We start from the raw sequence: 17,687 nt of genomic DNA, 5'->3' as shown, positions 1-17,687 counted from the left end.
GGGGGTGGGAAGCAAGCAGCATGCAAGGTCTTATAAGCCTTTTGCCTCTTTGATACTGTACCATGAAGAACTTGGCCCTTAACAGAGAGGCTCTTGGGAGGAAACTCTCAGCAGTTTTTGCTTTTTCTGAGTCACTATAAAGGAAGTGATCCCAATGTGCTTATGACCTCCCAGTGCTGCGGGGGAAGAACATTGGTTAGATTTCTCAGCTCTTATTCTTTCTTGGAATTGTGAGCTGGAATCAGTTATTTGACTATTTTGAGCTCTGCTTTTTCTCATCTGCACAATGGTCTTGACAGTTCTTTAATGCCAGAGGATGTCACAGTGAATGAGGTAAAACATGTGAAAACTGCTTTGTGGCAAGACAAGTACGGAAGCCACATGAGGGTATGTTATACCATCCTTACTACAGCCTATCACATTTTGTTATTTTCTCCTGTAAAATTAGGCTGAAATCTTCTAGACCCCAAACAAAAGGTCAGAAGGGCTAGCGAGAGCTCCTAGAGGTTGAAGGGCCTCAAGATTAGAATTATGGCAATGTGACATAAAGGAAGGGGGAGGGCATTTGGAGTTAGAAAACTTGAGATACAGTTTTACTACCTTCTAGCTCTATAGCTTTTGGTAAGATTTTTAAGTTCCCTGAGCTCTGATTTCCTCATCAGAAAAATAGGGATAACCGACTTTTTATAAGGAATTAGATCATATATGCCAGTAAGATATCTAGCACAGTGCTAGACAGATGTTAGGATCTTAGCAAATGGTAACTTATTTTATGATTATCATCATGATTATAATAATCACTACCACCTTATTAGCTCCAAGAAGGTCCATGTATCAAGGCTCCCCTCAAGGTTGATAGAGGCCTCCTTCCTCAAGGCTAAAACCCCAGAAAGCATTGTTACCTGGTTGGGGCAGTTTAGGTGAGGGCACAGCCTAGAAGCAGAGAAATGGAAAAAGTGACCTCTCATATCCTTCTAACATGAAAATCCCCTAAAGAAATATTCAATCTTTTCTTCTCTTCTGTCAGAATCTGCAAATGCCATCTGTTTCCCAGCTCATCTTTACTGGTTGATGAATCAGTCCCAGGGGTAGTCAGACCTTCAGGACTAATGTGAGACTCTGTACGCATATAGCTGGGGTGTCTTGTGCTTACAGACCTCACTCTTTAAAAGAAGGATTAAACTGTACCCAATGATGATGTCACCTAAATCCAAATGCATTTCATTTTCAGGGAAATGCCACTTTTATAAGAAATAGTAAATCCAAGGATGAGGGGATATGATTGAGCAAGCCAGGATGGCTCAGGGAACCAAATGGCAGAACTAGACTTCCGATTATCAATGAGCAGGCATTAATGCTCCTAAGTCCAAGGCCAGGAGGAGTGTTCCTATGGGAACACAGCCCCAGCAGCCACTTGATATAGAGTCTAGCCCAAGTGGTTCTCAACCCTGGCTATACCACAAAATCACTTCAGTAGAATAAAAAACAAAAAACAACAAGAACTCAAACAAACAAACAAAAACAGTAACACACAGGCTCCAGGCTAGTTAAATATCATTTGACCAAATTGGTGACTCACAAAGTGGGGTATCTTCATTCCCTACCTTGGAGTCTCACTGCTGACATTTGAGCCCTAGGATGGATAATCAAGAGTGCTTAGTGTGGCTCTGTTCAAGTTAGCCCTACCAATTACACATTAAAACCCAACCTGCAGTCTGGGAAACCCAGATTCTTGCCTCAGTTCTATTATTATAAATGCAACTTGAACAGCTTCCTATGTGTCTTCTGGGAAACTCAGATTCTTGCCTCAGTTTTGTTATTAGATATGCAACTTGAGCAGCTTCCTATGCATCTTCAAATATCAGTTTTCTTCCTTGTGAAATGGGAACAATTGGGGCTTGTAAAAATGCTTTATTACCTGTGATAAGCTGGATATTTGTAAATAGGAATTATGATGCCATTTTGGCCACTGTACAGGAACTTACCAGGCATATGTGTCTTCGACCTAGTCACATCTGCCTCCTCTGTTGTTCAGAATTTCATTCTTGTGTGTGTGTGTGTGTGTGTGTGTGTGTGTGTGTGTGTGTGTGTTCTCAGGCTCTTTCCTTTTTGTACTGGGGACATGGCTTCACAAGAGCAGTGTAGGAGCTGATATACCTTCCCAGTAGTTGGTAAGGTTAAATGAATTAAACTTGCTTAGCATCAATCCTCATATCTAGTTGTTGACATCTTCAGCTGTTTTCCTGGGCTGGTTTCCCCACTAGGAGCTAAGGGTAGACTGCTAGGATATGATTGTCTCTCTAAGTAGCAAATCCAACTTTTTCAGGCTCTCTTCCTTTGTCACTGTGCATAAAAGGAACCTTTTTTTTTCTGACTTTGAACCATGACCTGAGGAGAGCTTGCTCTCTACTTAAGGGTAGATTGTGGGCAGGCCACATGACAACTTGTTATTGATTGGAGGTGAGGCCTGTGTGACAAGGCATAGGTTTCGACAGAAAGTAAAGAGCTTGCTTAGGTGTCATCAGCAGCTGGATAATATACTTTGTTCTTTCAAATTCTTTATTTCTCTGGTTTCTGGCCTGTTTGGAAATAGGGAGATGAAAGGATGACCTAAGCCAATCATTACTATCATTTCTTGCCTTTCTACAGACTAGATATCATGGAAACCCAACTTCTCCATTTCAAAGGAAAGCCCATTGTTACAGAGTATGACCTGGCTTTTATATATATATTGTCTCTTTTTGGCTACAAAAAAAGATACTTGGAAAAAGCTTTTCTCCTTTATGAAACCTTCGACTCACTGTAAATTTAGAATTGGAAAGACCCATCTTAGCCAAGAGTGGCCAACTTAAATGCTTACAGGGGCCAATTAAGTGAGTGAAACAAATTGAGACAAGGAATAAGGGGGTGCCTGTGTCCAACTGGGAAATCCATGCCCCATCTAAAGACAGCAAAAGTGATTGGATGGTTCTCATCATTAAAATGAGGCATAGTGGAGAGGAAAGCCCAGAGGGGCCAGATCTTCTAGTATTTCAAGAAAAGCCAGGAATTGGATTTTTATGTAAAACTCTTTTGAAAAAAATATTAACCAGTAATTCATATTTTTAAAGAAGCACAGTGAAAGTCAAACACTATACGTCTGTAGGCTAAATTATCTCCCAAGGACCCAGCTTGTAGCCGTTGGTCAGCGTACCTCCAGACTGTATGAATACTGAGGAAACATGAGCCCAGAAAATGGAAATGACTTGCTTTCTCATGTAGGGAATTAGTGGCAAAACCAGGACTTGAACCCAGGCCTCCTGAATCTTAAGACAATTTTACTAGACAGTCTTTGTCTAGTAAGTTTAATGTCTTGGCTTCCTTTGGTATGTTTTCTGCCAAATTATTTTTTTCCTGTGAATAGGTCATATGTTCCTGTTTCTTTGTAGGCCTTGTAAATTTTTTGTTGAAAACTTGGCATTTTCAATATTATAATGTGGTAACTCTAGAAATCAGATTCTCTTCTTTCCCCAGGGTTTGCTACTCTTGATTGTTGAGGGCTGCGGTTGTACATTTGTTTAGTGACTTTTTCCAACTATTTTTGCAAGACTGTATTCTTGTCATATGTGGTCGTTTTGAAATCTCTGTTCAAACATTTTATCTCATTGGTCAGCCAATAACCTGACAGATTTCCTTAAACACCTGGATTTAAGAAGAAAAGCAGTTCTATTTTCCTGCTTTTTGCAGCTTGACTCAGAACTGGAGTACTCACTTGAGACTGTGCCAGGTCATCAACTCTTCTGTCTCAGCCTTCTCCTCCTGTTTGTATGGAGATCACAAATCCTCCAGAAATACAAGCTTATGGTCCTCTGAGGTTTTTTTCTGAGCATGCATCTGGTCCTGGGCATGCATGTTATAGTGTGACTTCCCTGGTATGCATGGTAGCCCTTATGAATCCTTATTCCCCAAAGAAACTTACTTTTTAGCTTCCTCCTTCCTGTGCTATTGGATTTCTTTGGTATTTGTCCTGTTCACAGTCCCTTATCCCAAGTGAGCATGAGCAGTGGATGTCTTGAAATCTTTCAACAGAGGCAGCCACAGCCTGGAAAACCTCTGCAGTCAGGGGTCAACCTCTGTGCTAGTCCCTTAGTGCGAAACAGATCAAAATATACAACCACAATATTGTAAAGAACAAGGTCATTATCCCCTGGCACCAGCAAGCCACACCAGGAATGTGGGCCACTCTCTCCTCAGCCACTGGAGGATGGGGGATGGTAGGAGGATAAGCAAAAGTGCTTCAATGCTCTCTCACCAAATTTTTGCTGCCCTTTTCTGCATTACATAGTCCCCTGTACGTTGCTGCAAGTTTTGAATTAGAGTCTAGAGTTCCAAAACAATGGATTCTGTCATTCATTGCCAGTTTAAGGTTGTTTCACTGGAAGAACTGATTCTTTGTGTGCCCTGTTCTATCACTTTTAGTGATGTTGTCCCCTTATGAATCTGTATCTTCTGCTTTCTGGCCTATAGCACAATCAGGAAAGGGCAGTCTTGGGCTGCTAACAAGATTGTTAACACTTGAGGACTTACCTTTCATTCCAGACTAAAGGCAACAGTGTTTTGCTTTCTTGAGAGCAGTTTCAATATACCAACCCATTTAAGATTTGAAATGTTCATAAATCTCTAGTTTTAAACATTTATATCATTTATGTAGGAGATCTTGCTTATGGCCCTAGAGGTGACACATTATAGGTTTTGAGTTTAGGCTGACGTTAGCAGGGAGGGTCTTTCTTTCTGGATTATGGCAATTTCTCTCCCCTGTACTAGAATTTCAAATGGCATTATTAGAATTCATTTGCATTCACATAATCCATCTTAATGACTTCTCACTATGTCCATTCTTTGGATTACGTCATCTAGTACATCATTTGGCTAATTGGAGGGTTTTTTATTATTTTAATATGAAGCCTTCTTCAGCTCAGAGAGAACCTTAAATGTAGCTGTTACGTCACCCAGATGATTCCTGCAGATTTAGGTAGCACAGGTCACCCTCTTAAAAATCCCAAGATGCTGGAGAGGATGGGGAGAAATAGGAACACTTTTACACTGTTGGTGGGAGTGTAAATTAGTTCAACCATTGTGGAAGACAGTGTGGCGATTCCTCAAGGACCTAGAAATAGAAATTCCATTTGACCCAGCAATCCCATTACTGGGTATATAACCAAAGGATTATAAATCGTTCTACTATAAGGACACGTGCACACGAATGTTCATTGCAGCACTGTTTACAATAGCAAAGACGTGGAACCAACCCAAATGCCCATTGATGATAGACTGGACAGGGAAAATGTGGTACATATACACCATGGAATATTATGCAGCCATCAAAAACGATGAGTTTGTGTCCTTTGTGGGAACATGGGTGAACCTGGAAACCATCATTCTCAGCAAACTGACACAAGAGCAGAAAATCAAACACCACATGTTCTCACTCATAGGCGTGTGTTGAACAATGAGAACACATGGACACAGGGAGGGGAGCACTACACACCGGAGTCTGTTGAGAGGAAATGGGGGAGGGACGGGGGGGTGGGGAAGTGGGGAGAGATAGCATGTGGAGAAATGCCAGATATAGGTGAAGGGGAGGAAGGCAGCAAATCACACTGCCATGTGTGTACCTATGCAACAATCTTGCATGTTCTTCACATGTACCCCAAAACCTAAAATGCAATAAAAAAAAAAAGAAAAAAAAATCCCAAGTTGAAAGTAATCTTGAGAGTCATAGAGCCTATCCCTCAGCCTCCAGGCAGGACCAGAGCTAAAATCACCCTGGGTTTTTGAGAACCTGGCCAGCATCTGTAAACCAAGCTTGAACTACTCTGTTATTTCCAGCTACTAGCCCTTATGCTGTAGTCTGAGCCAGTTTCTTGAAAAATGTTGCTTTTTGCAAAAGGAAGATGGTTTTTAAGAGTTGGCACCATCAGGAGACACTCTGAATTGTTTTCTTGGCTTTGGGGCTTTCCAAGGCTATTGTTGACCCATAGCACGGATTTGTAACCTGGTTGGCTGCCTGAGTTGAGGCTATGATCTTGGGCCTGCCACCTATTTTTCTCTGTGTAATCAACCCCCCACCCCCTGGTTCATTTTGGGATCATCTTAGGCCTTCCTAGCATCATGTATATACTGCCTTGGTGGTATGATGACATGAAGAGAGGAGGACCATCACTGAGTACCTGGAGATGAGGTATATTTCTGTGGCTCTTTGTAAAGTACAAAATTTTTGGAAAATCATTATACTTTGTGTGTGTGTGTGTGTGTGTGTGTGTGTATATATATATTTATTCATCAGTATAGTTATTATGGATAAGAGTGAAACCACTTATATTTTTTTTCCACATGGCTTCTTATTACTAGTGCTCTAGTGCTATTAATATATTCTCACCAGTGTTTACTAAGTCCTGAACAAACGTGACTGTCTAGCACTTAGCAACAGCCAACTCCTAGAGTGGTCTAGACAAGTACTAAGGGTATCTGGCATCCTGAGAGGCCTCTTCCAAGGCCTGTTGTCCTCTAAATTAGAGGGTCACTAGAGATACAATACTTATAAGTGGGTGGGTCTCTTTTTTTTACTTTTCAGAATTGAGTCTTTTTGAAGAGCTTTCATTTGAGATGTCTTCATATTGAATGACAGAAGACGTGGCCTGCTTTAGCTCTGTTCCCAGAATGTATTTGGTCCCTCAAGTTGACACACGGTAGTCATTGTTGGGGAACTTGAAGTTTGGTTGCCCATCTCTAGGGTATGAGATACAGGGCAAAGGGTCTGAGGGCTCAGGCCTTATGTGTACCATTGCTGTCAGAGATCTAGCCATCTAGTGAGTCTGAAATCCCCTGATCTAAATATGTACATATATCTTTGCCTTTTAGAGACATTCTCCATCCCGCCAGAGGATAGGGATGAAGCAGAGGATACCAATGACTTGAGCAAGAAACCAAACCATTGAAGATGGCACTCCCTCAGCATGGTGGGCTATATTGGCCAGCTGAGGGTGTCAGTCCTTAGGTTACTCAACTGTCCTCCCCCTTTCCTCTTCCTTGATTATAATTGGAATTCAGATCCAGTGAGATCTAAGTCACAAGCTCACTTTTGCCTTAGAGGAGCCGGGAGTTAGGCAGATGATGCTAAGAAGGCAGGAGAGGCATATGAATATGGAGCTATGGGCAAATAGTTTTCTAACATTTTTAGGCCCTTCTGTATTAGATATATGCCTTGTAGGTATATCAAAAACCATTTTATGCCTGTTGGGCAGGAGGCATGTTCTGGAGCAACAGGAAATTGTAGGGCTCCTAGGGAAGGAGAAATGAAACATCTGAGAGGTTATCAAGCAGAAAGAGCACAATGAAGGTAGCAGGAGCATTGGCTAGGAAGTCAAAGATCTGAGTTGAAGGGAGAGCTTTGTCACTGATTCCCTGAGGGATGTCAGGCAGAGACCTTCCCTCTTTTGGGCCTCAGTGTCTCCACTGACATTTCAAGGATTTGGACCATGTGGTTTCTGAAGGTCCTATCCCTTTCACCAGTCTGAGGGTCTTCCATGATTCTAGAACCAGGATAACATTCTTTTACCACCCTGAAGCTACTCAGAATAGTACAACAAATTTGCTTGATGGAGCTGCCTAGTGGAGCAGGAAGGCTTGGCACTACAGCTGTTGAGTGGAGGTGTGAGGATGTTTCTGTGAGTCTCCTGCCAGTGGATATGGCAAGGGAAGCTGACACAAGGTGGTATGAAGAGGCAGTTCAGCTCAGAAGCTGTGTTCTCCTGTCCTTTGAGGAGCCATACTCTAAATCAAGAGACAGCTCACTTTTTTTTTTCTTTTTGAAGATACATATACTTTTTAATTTTTACTTGTAATAACATTAATAGAATGGTATTTTAAGTTATTCAGAAAGTAAACATAAAAAGTAAAAGTCCCATTTCCATATACCCTACGCGTGTCAACCAGTTTTAAACTGTTTCTGCTTTTATATCTTCTTGTGGTGAACTTCAAATCTACAAATGTGTTTCAACTTTTTGATTCTAGAATTTTGGAGCATGACCCACCCATCAACTTTAAAATAAAACTTAAAACTCAGTTTTCTCCCACAACCCATTTACTCAGCCCACTCATAATAACATTTGTCACTGCTCAACCCCACTTCTAGTCACCACTGCCACTTTGAACATCATATTGCTATAAGCCAAAATTAGATCTAGGGAATTTCAGGGCTTGTGGGGATCTTAAAAGTCATCTAGTTTATTCCTCTTTCTGATGTTTAAACACCTCTAAAATACTCCTGCCTCCCAAGTGGTCAATTTAGTCCCTGCTCTGATACTTCTACTGACAGATAGCTCCCTACCTCTTTAGGCCACCAGTTATAACTCAGGACAGAACTGAGATAGTTTGTCCTTATTTTGAACTAGAATCTGTCTTTCTGGAGCTTCTACTGATGGGAAGGGTGTAAATGTCCAAGAAAACTGGATCTAGAGATCATCTTTCTGGATTATAATCAGAGCCTTTCCATTTATTAGCAAAATGGCCATGGCAGGTCACTTGTACTTTCCGTGCTTCAGTGATCTCATCAGTATATTGAGGATGTAACAACACCTACCTCATTAAGTTGTCGGGAGAACTAAACAATACAAGAAGAGCACTGACAATGGAGTCTGACATATAGGAAGCACTCAATAATAATACTGGTAATACTTGCAGCAAACTCTTAATGTAAATGGTAGAAATAATGTTCTTATTTCTCCCTGCTCCTCTTCCAAACCCTCTGGGAATATACCGACTCTCCACTCTGTCTGTAGCCCATCAGAGATCTGAAACCTAAGACCAGGTCTGCCAAGCCTCTCCTATCCTCCAGGCTTCTGAGCTTTCATCTTAACCATTATTTGGATGAATCAGCTTCTTGTTGCTGCTATGTGAGTGGCTAGAATGAGGCCATCTGGGCATGCAAGGCTTCTGTTCCATTCCATTTAGCCACTTGTCTGAGAACATGGGCTACATGGAGGCCAGGACATGCTGAAACTGCCAGGCTTTGAAGACTAATAGGAATGCTTTTACAACTAATGACCCCGCTGAACATATAATTGGACAATATTCTTTCTTGGCTGTTCTGACCTCTACCAACAGGCATAAAAATGTTACTGGGGCCATCCATCAGCAGTTAACCTTCATTTATGAACAAATAAATGATGGAACACTGTGTCATATGTAGGAATCCAATAATGGATTGAAAAACCTCTTTTATAAGATGTACTGGGGAAAAGAGCCATAATAATAGACCTGCAAATTCTGCCCATTGGTCCGACTCTTTATTTGTTTTGATAAGCTTTTTAAGGTAGTAAAGTTATTGACATTGTTGCTCAGTAGAGCTTAGCCCTGAGTGGCATGTGTGGGAGGAACTCATTCCCACATTTAGTTACATATAAGGTAAGCATAGCTTACTATTAAGGATATATTTAATAAAGATGCTATATATGGGATGTGGCTAGCAGTACCCTGAAAATCAGTGCAGCCAGATGAACTTGAATTTGGGGCAAGTCCTAGAAGTTCACTTTCCCATGTGAATTGTGATAGGCTGAGAGTATGCAGTGGATAAGCACCCTCCCAATTAAAAATATTGGGAGAAAGTCCAGCCCAGTATGTAGAGAGTAGCATCAATAGGCAGCAGACAGAGGGTGGCTTTGTTGTCATGACAAGTGGCTGGTATTACTTGGTCCAACATCAGGTTGCTGGGTGTGCTTCAATAAGCAGATAAAGCATGGTGACCAGGTATCCAGAGGCAGGGAGTATGCAGTAAAAATGGTTTCTTGATTTGTTGAGTGAAGGACTTAATAAAAATTCATTTATCCAGCAGATGATCATCAAATGGCCACTGAGAAGATACAGAACTACTGTAGACCTTCAGCCCATACTCCAAGAGTCTGATAATAGATACGAAAACTTATGTATAAGGGAGGTGATTTGCCCAAGTTCTGTTACTTTAGTCAAATTATTTCCCTTTGCCAAATCTCACTTTTCTCCCCTGAAAGATGGAGGGGTCAGAACAGATAAACTCCAAGAATGTTTGCAGCCCATTCTCCATAATCTCTCCCTCTCTCTTTTTTTTTCCCCCCTTTGAGGCAGGATCTTACGCTGTTGCCCAGGCTGGAAGTGTAGTGGCGTGATCATGGCTTGCTGTAGCCCCAAACTCCTGGGCCTGGGCACTCCTCCCACCTCAGCCTCCTGAGTAGCTGGGACTACAGGTGCCCGCCACCACACCCAGCTAATTTTTGTATTTTTTTATAGATGCAGGATTTTACCAGGTTGCCCAGGCTGGTCTCGAACTCCTGGACTCAAGCAATGCCCCTGCCTAAGCCTGCCAAAGTGCTGGGATTATAGGCACGAGCCACCACACCTGGCTTTTTTTTTTTTTTTTAAGGTGAGGTAAAATAAACATAAGATGAATTTCCCCATTTCAATTATTTTTAAAGTGTACAATTCAATGCATTTGCAATGTTGTACAACCATCACCACTATCTAGTTCCAGAACTTTTTTATTGCCACAAAAAGAAACTCCATAACCATTAGCACTCATTCCCCATTACTCTCTCTTCTCAGTCTGTAGATAGCATAATGCTTTGTCAAATTTTCTACAAATGTTAGCAGGTAGAAAGTAGAGGATAGTTAGGGAAGGGATTAGGTTCATAGGAACTGAGGATGGGAAGAGCCATATGACTTCAGTAGCTATAGGAGACTGTATCACCCTGGATACAGGCTGAAAGAAGTAAAAAACAGAAGACAGATGTTATAGGAAAAGCCTCAACAGGGAACAAGTGCCACTAGGGTACTGGTACATTTCTGCAGGATAAGAAAGTAAATGAGACCTTGCCAGACTTGCCTTTAACTTGCTAGTAAGTGGCATAGCCCAAACAAGATTGTTGTCCAACTCCAAAGCCAATGTTTTGCCTCATCAACATCCTGAAGTGTTTTGTTTTTCTTTTCTATATGTCTGCCAAATAATTGCAAGCTTTCTGGGTGATGAGTAACTCAGGTCAGCTTGATTTCTGCATTCTCCCTTAGTGTGGCTTTCATCATGAACTCAGTACTTCCATATCTGAATAGCTTAAATAGCCTTCTCTTTATTTTAGCACAAACAGCAAATCAAAGGAAATGCATAAGAAATGAACCTCTTTTTAAAATTTTTTATCTTTTTAAATTTATTTATTATACTTTAAGTTCTGGGTCCATGTGCAGATCATGCAGGTTTGTTACATAGGTATACACGTGCCATGGTGGGTGGTTTGCTGCGTCCATTGCCCCATCGTCTACATTAGGTATTTCTCCCAATGCTATCCCTCCTCAATCCTCCCACCCACTGCTATTCCTCCTCTAGTTCCCTGCCCACCAGGCCCCAGTGTATGATGTTCCTCTCCCTGTGTCCATGTGTTCTCATTGTTCAACAGCCACTTATGAGTGAGAACATGCGGTATTTGGTTTTCTGTTCTTGTGTCAGTTTGCTAAGAATGATGGTTTCCACCTTCATACATGTCCCTGCAAAGGACATGAACTCATTCTTTTTTATGGATGCATAGTATTCCATGGTGTATATGTGCCACATCTTCTTTATCCAGTCTGTCACTGATGGGCATTTGGTGTGGTTTCAAGTCTTTGCTATTGTGAACAGTGCCACAATAAACATACGTGTACATGTATCTTTATAAATGATTTATAATCCTTTGGGTATATACCCAGTAATGGGATTGCTGGGTCAGATGGTATTTCTGTTTCTAGATCCTTGAGGAATCGCCACACTGTCTTCCACAATGGTTGAACTAATTTACACTCCCACCAGCAGTATAAAAGCGTTCCTATTTCTCCACATCCTCTCTAGCATCTGTTGTCTCCTGATTTTTTAATGATCACCATTCTAACTGGGGTGAGGTGGTATCTCAGTGTGGCTTTTATTTGCATTTTGCTATTGATCGGTGATGACGAGCTTTTTTTCTTATGTTTGCTGGCTGCATAAATGTCTTCTTTTGAAAAGTATCTGTTCATATCCTTTGCCCACTTTTTGATGGGGTTGTTTGTTTTCTTCTTGTAAATTTGTTTCAGTTCTTCATAGATTCTGGATATTAGCCCTTTGTCACATGAGTAGATTGCAAAATTTTTTCCCATTCTGTTGGTTACTGGTTCACTCTATTGATAGTTTCTTTTGCTGTGCAGAAGCTCTTAAGTTTTATTAGATCCCATTTGTCTATTTTGGCTTTGTTGCCAGTGCTTTTGGTGTTTTAGTCATGAAGTCCTTGCCTATGCCTATGTCCTAAATGGTATTGCCTAGGTTTTCTTTTAGAGTTTTTATGGTGTTATGCCTCATGTTTAAATCTTTAATCCATCTAGAGTTAATTTTTGTATAAGGTGTAAGGAAGGGATCCAGTTTCAGCTTTCTGCATATGGCTAGCCAGTTTTCCCAACACCATTTAATAAACAGGGAATCCTTTCCCCATTGCTTGTTATTGTCAAGTTTGTCGAAGATCAGATGGTTGTAGTTGTGTGGGATTCTTTCTGAGGCCTCTGCTCTGTTCCATTGGTCTATATCTCTGTTTTGGTACCAGTACCATGCTGTTTTGATTACAATGCCTTGTAATATAGTTTGAAGTCAGGTAGCATGATGCCTCCAACTTTTTTTTTTTTTTTTTTTTTTTTTTTTTTTTTTTTTTTTTTTTTTTTGCTTAAGTTTGTCTTGGCTATGTGGGCTCTTTTTTGGTTCCATATGAAGTTTAAGGTGTTTTTTCCAATTCTGTGAAGAAAGTCACTGGTAGCTTGATGGGGATAGCATTGAATCTATAAATTACTTTTGGCAGTATGGCCATTTTCACGATATTGATTCTTCCTCACCAGGAGCATGGAATGTTTTTCCATCTGTTTGTGTCCTCTCTTATTTCCTCAAGCAGTGGCTTGTAGTTCTCCTTGAAGAGGTCCTTCACATCCCTTGTTAGTTGTATCCCTAAGTATTTTATTCCCTTTGTAGCAATTGTGAGTGGGAGTTAATTCATGATTTGGCTGTTTGTCTGTTATTAGTGTATAGGAATGCTTGTGATTTCTGCACATTGATTGTGTATCCTGAGACTTTGCTGAGGTTGCTTATCAGCTTAAGGAGATTTTGGGCTGAGACGATGGGGTTTTCTAAATACACAATCATGTCATCTGCAAAATGGGGACAATTTGATGTCATCTCTTCCTATTTGAATACCCTTTATTTCTTTCTCTTGCCTGATGGCCCTAGCCAGAACTTCCAATACTATGTTGAATAGGCATGGTGAGAGAGGGCACCCTTGTCTAGTGCCAGTTTTCAAAGGGAATGCTTCCAATTTTTACCCATACAGTATGATACTGGCTATGGGTTTATCATAAATAACTCTTATTATTTTGAGATATGATCCATTGATACCTAGTTTATTGAGAGTTTTTAGCAAAAACAAACAAACAAAAAAAAAACAAAAAAAACTTGTTGGATTTTTTTCGAAGGTCTTTTCTGCATCTATTGAGATTATCATGTGGTTTTTGACTTTGGTTCTGTTTATGCGATGGATTACATTTATAGATTTATGGATGTTGAATCAGCCTTGCATCCCTGAGATGAAGCTGACTTGATTGTGATGGATAAGCTTTTTGATGTGCTGTTGGATTCGTTTTGCTAGTATTTCATTGAAGGTTTTTGCATCAGTTTTCATCATGGATATTGGCCTGAAGTTTTCTTTTTTAGTTGCATCTCTGCCAGGTTTTGGTATCAGGATGATGTTGGTCTCATAAAATGAGTTAGGGAGGATTCCCTGTTTTTGTATTGTTTGGAATAGTTTCAAAAGGAATGGTACCAGCTCCTCTTTGTACCTCTGGTAGAATTCAGCTGTGAACCCATCTGGTCCTGGACCTTTTCTGGCTGGTAGGCTATTAATTGCTGCCTCAACTTCAGAGCTTGTTATTGATCTATTCAGGGATTCAATTTCTTCCTGGTTTAGTCTTGGGAGGGTGTAAGTGTCCAGGAATTTATCCATTTCTTCTTGGTTTACTGGTTTATGTGCATAGAAGTGTTTGTAGTAATCTCTGATTGTAGTTTGTATTTCTGTGGGATTGGTGTTGATATCCACTTTATCATTTTTTGTTGCATCTATTTGAATCTTCTCTCTTTTCTTTATTAGTTTGGCTAGTGGTCCATCTATTTTGATGATCTTTTCAAAAAACCAGCTCCTGGATTTATTGATTTTTTGAAGTGTTTTTTTGTGTCTCTATCTCCTTCAATTCTGCTTTGATCTTAGCTATTTCTTGCCTTCTGCTAACTTTTGAATTTGTTTGATTTTGTTCCTGTAATTCTTTCATTTGTGACATTAGGGTGTCAATTTTATGTTTCCTCACTTCTCTGGTGGGCTTTGAGTGCTATAAATTTCCCTCTGAACACTGCTTTAAATTTTTCCCAGAGATTCTGGTCCATTTTGTCTTCGTTCCCATTGATTTTGAAGAACATCTTTATTACTGCCTTCATTTCATTATTTGTCCAGTAGTCAAAGAAATGAACTTCTAAAGGTCCTGGAAGAGCACTCCTTTTGTGGCTACTTAACTAATTAACCTAAATTCTATCAATGTCTAAGCAGGATAATTCCATGAAAACCAATGAATAGAAGACTTAGGGGTGTAGTGGAGTGTAGTTCATATCAGAGGTATCTAGTTTTCTTGACTGGGAAGGAAGCTATGTTATCTGTGAAGGGTTTCCCTATACTCCAGTCCACCCCCATTCTAGCTTGAGTTCTCTCTCACTTTAGGAAGCCTTATCATGGGCAGAAATCATCAATACCTCCAGCCTCGACTAAGTAAGTCTCCATTCATTGAGAAGTTTTTTTGAGTCTTGTTGTTAAGGAGATGGCATTTAGAGTATAAGAAAATTGGGACCATTGCAAGAGCAATTACAAAAGTACTTCCTAAAACTCTTCCCTGACTAGAGAGGACACTTTTTCTTCATCGTTCTAGGGGCAGACAATGCCAACCTAGGGGATAATAACAAGAATAGCTAATATTTGACTCTGTGCTAGAAACTGTTTTACATGTGTTACCTTATTTAATCCTCACAACAGCCCCATGAGATAGATATAAATTATTCTTTCTATTTCAGAGATGAGGAAACTGAGGATCAGAGAAGTTAAAGTAACTTACTCTGTGTTACTCACAGAGGTAGTTGTAGAACCAGGATTTGAACTCAGGCTTCCTAGTCTTCACCCTTTACCTCTGTCATAGACTGTCTCTCCTAATTTTGGCCTAAGAGTCTGGAGACCTTGCTTCAATCCTGACTGCCACTTTGAGGCATCCCCCTGTCTGGCCTTGGATTTCTCATCTGGGAAGTAGAAAGAATAAGGCTTGTTTGCCTGCCCTGCAGGGCTACTTTGAAGTCCAAATAAGAGAGTTTGTGGGAAGGCACTGTTCTTGAACTAGGTCTTCAGGGAAGCCAGGGACAAAAGAAGAATGACAGAAAAGAGTAGGGAAGGCCTTTCTGAAGAGGGAGTAGGGGGCAGGCATTAGAAAGATACAAGGTATAGAGGTGTGAATAAACAGGATGTGTTGGAATGAATGTGGTGACAGAGAAAAGGCCCTTTGGTGACCTTTGTTATGGAAGAGTTTACGTGTGGCCTTGCCTGAGGTCACACGTCTGTGTTGAGGAACAGTGAAACTTGCTGAGTCTGGCCCATTATAATGTGCTGATGGAAAGCCATGTATTCAAACACAGGATATTCACACAAGTCTTTTTTCTTTTTTCTCTTTTTTTTCTGTTGTTTAACAAAAATTTTCATTGCTCTGGTTGAAGCTCCTATTTCTCATTATGTCGGTGCTGGAGAGGGAGAACAATTTGTTAGCAGCCTTCTTATAATGATCCTTCATATAATTAGTGACAGTTATTAAATCTTCCCTTGAGGGGTAGAGGAGTAGTTTCTGTGCCTGACTGTATATACCATGCTGATTGTCTTTGGGCTAGAGAGGGCTTCCTGGCATGCACATTCAGGGATCCCTAAGCACTTCTGATCCTCCTGGAAGCTGAGACTGGGGCTCCAAAACAGGGTTATTTATTTATTTATTTATTTGTGTGTGTGTGTGTGTGTGTGTGTGTGTGTGTGTGTGTGTGTGTATGTGTAAGAAGTAGGAGCTCTGCTTGAAACTAACCAGGTTACTTTCAGTCCCTCAGATTCACCTTTGTATCCACACTTCGCCATTGCTTCACTGTGGTAACAGAGAAAAGGCCTTCTGGTGACCTTTGTTATGGAAGAGTTCATGTTCCCTTCAATCCCTCTGCTTTATCTGTATTTTGCCCTTTTGTAGTGTTTGCTGTGATTTTTGGCTGGCACTTTTATTCAAAAAGAGACAGAGCTCATGATTAGAATTATCTGAAAAGGAAAAGGGCTTCCTTGGGAGACAGTGATCTCCTTATCACTCGTTGTGTTCAAGCAGATAGGCTGTGCAATTGCTGGCAGGGGATATTGTCAAGGGAGTTTATATATTGATTGGGGAGCAAGGGATGACAGTGACTTGTCCACCTTCCATTTCCTTTATAAACTCTGATTCTATAGCTCTGAGTGTCTACTGTTTAATGAGACTGGCAGTAATAACCTCTCACCTTTTCAAAGGATAGATTGATTTTTACTCCCCTCTGGTTGACTAGATTTGGCCTCTGAAACTATCAAGGTGAGATTTAGACAATACCACTTACAGATTCTCTTCTCAGAAATATTACACTGCTGGAGACAGGGGCTGGCTGGCTTTCTAAGACACTCCTTGAGCCTTTATTGACTTCATGAAGGTGTTACTGGCTGGATATATGGTAGTTTTCTTTTAAAACTACTGATCCATTTGCAGGGAGGGGCTACTAAAGATGTTGAAGAGGGTGTACCAAGGGCTGGGTAATCATCACTTTATCATATGGAACATAGAGTCTGTCAGAATAAACATATAGGCATATAAATGCAAGGAGAGAGGTTGACAAGGATTTCACACAAAATCCATAACCATGGTTACCTCGGGAGAGGTAGAATGTGATTATGATGGAGAACAGTCAAAGGGGAAATTTCACCTTATCCAGACAGTTTTAGATTTTTAATGTGTCTATTTTTATAGAGATATAATTTCCATACCATAAAATTTGCCATTTTAAAGTATACAGTTTAGTGGGTTTTAGTATATTCACAAAGTTGTGCAACCGTCACCGTTGTCTAATTCTGAAACATGTTTTTAAAATCATTTTTAATAGACAAAACTGTATATATTTTGGGAGCGTTATGTTACGATTTGAAATATTATGTACACACACACAAACACACACACACATATCGTGGAATGATTAAATTAACATATCATCACCTCACATACTTACCATTGTTTTGTAGTGAGAACATTTAAAATTGTACTTTCTTAGCAATTTTCCAATAATAATAGAATTCTGTTATACAAGTATGTCATATTTTGGTTTATCCATTCATCAATTAATGAACATTTTGATTGCTTTTCCTTTTGGCTTTTGTAAATAATGCTACTATGAACATTTGTATACAAGTTTTTCTGTGAGCACGTGTTTTTATTTCTCTTGAGTATATACCTAGGAGTGTAATTGTTGGATCATATAGTAACTGCATGCTTAACTTTTTGAGGAACTGCCAAAA

General features: G+C 40.2%; 1 protein-coding gene across 17 annotated transcripts in view; it reads left to right on the top strand.

Moving 5' to 3' along the window:
* Positions 1-17,687, top strand: part of ARHGEF9 (Cdc42 guanine nucleotide exchange factor 9) — a 179,438-nt gene that overhangs the window by 81,514 nt on the left and 80,237 nt on the right. The window lies entirely within an intron of this gene.

This window comes from Sapajus apella, unplaced genomic scaffold, assembly GCF_009761245.1.
Source record: "Sapajus apella isolate SASKATOON/1434 unplaced genomic scaffold, GSC_monkey_1.0 scaffold91, whole genome shotgun sequence".
Classification (NCBI taxonomy): domain Eukaryota; kingdom Metazoa; phylum Chordata; class Mammalia; order Primates; family Cebidae; genus Sapajus; species Sapajus apella.
Note: the sequence above shows the minus strand (reverse complement) of the source record. Positions and strands in the feature narration are given on the sequence as shown.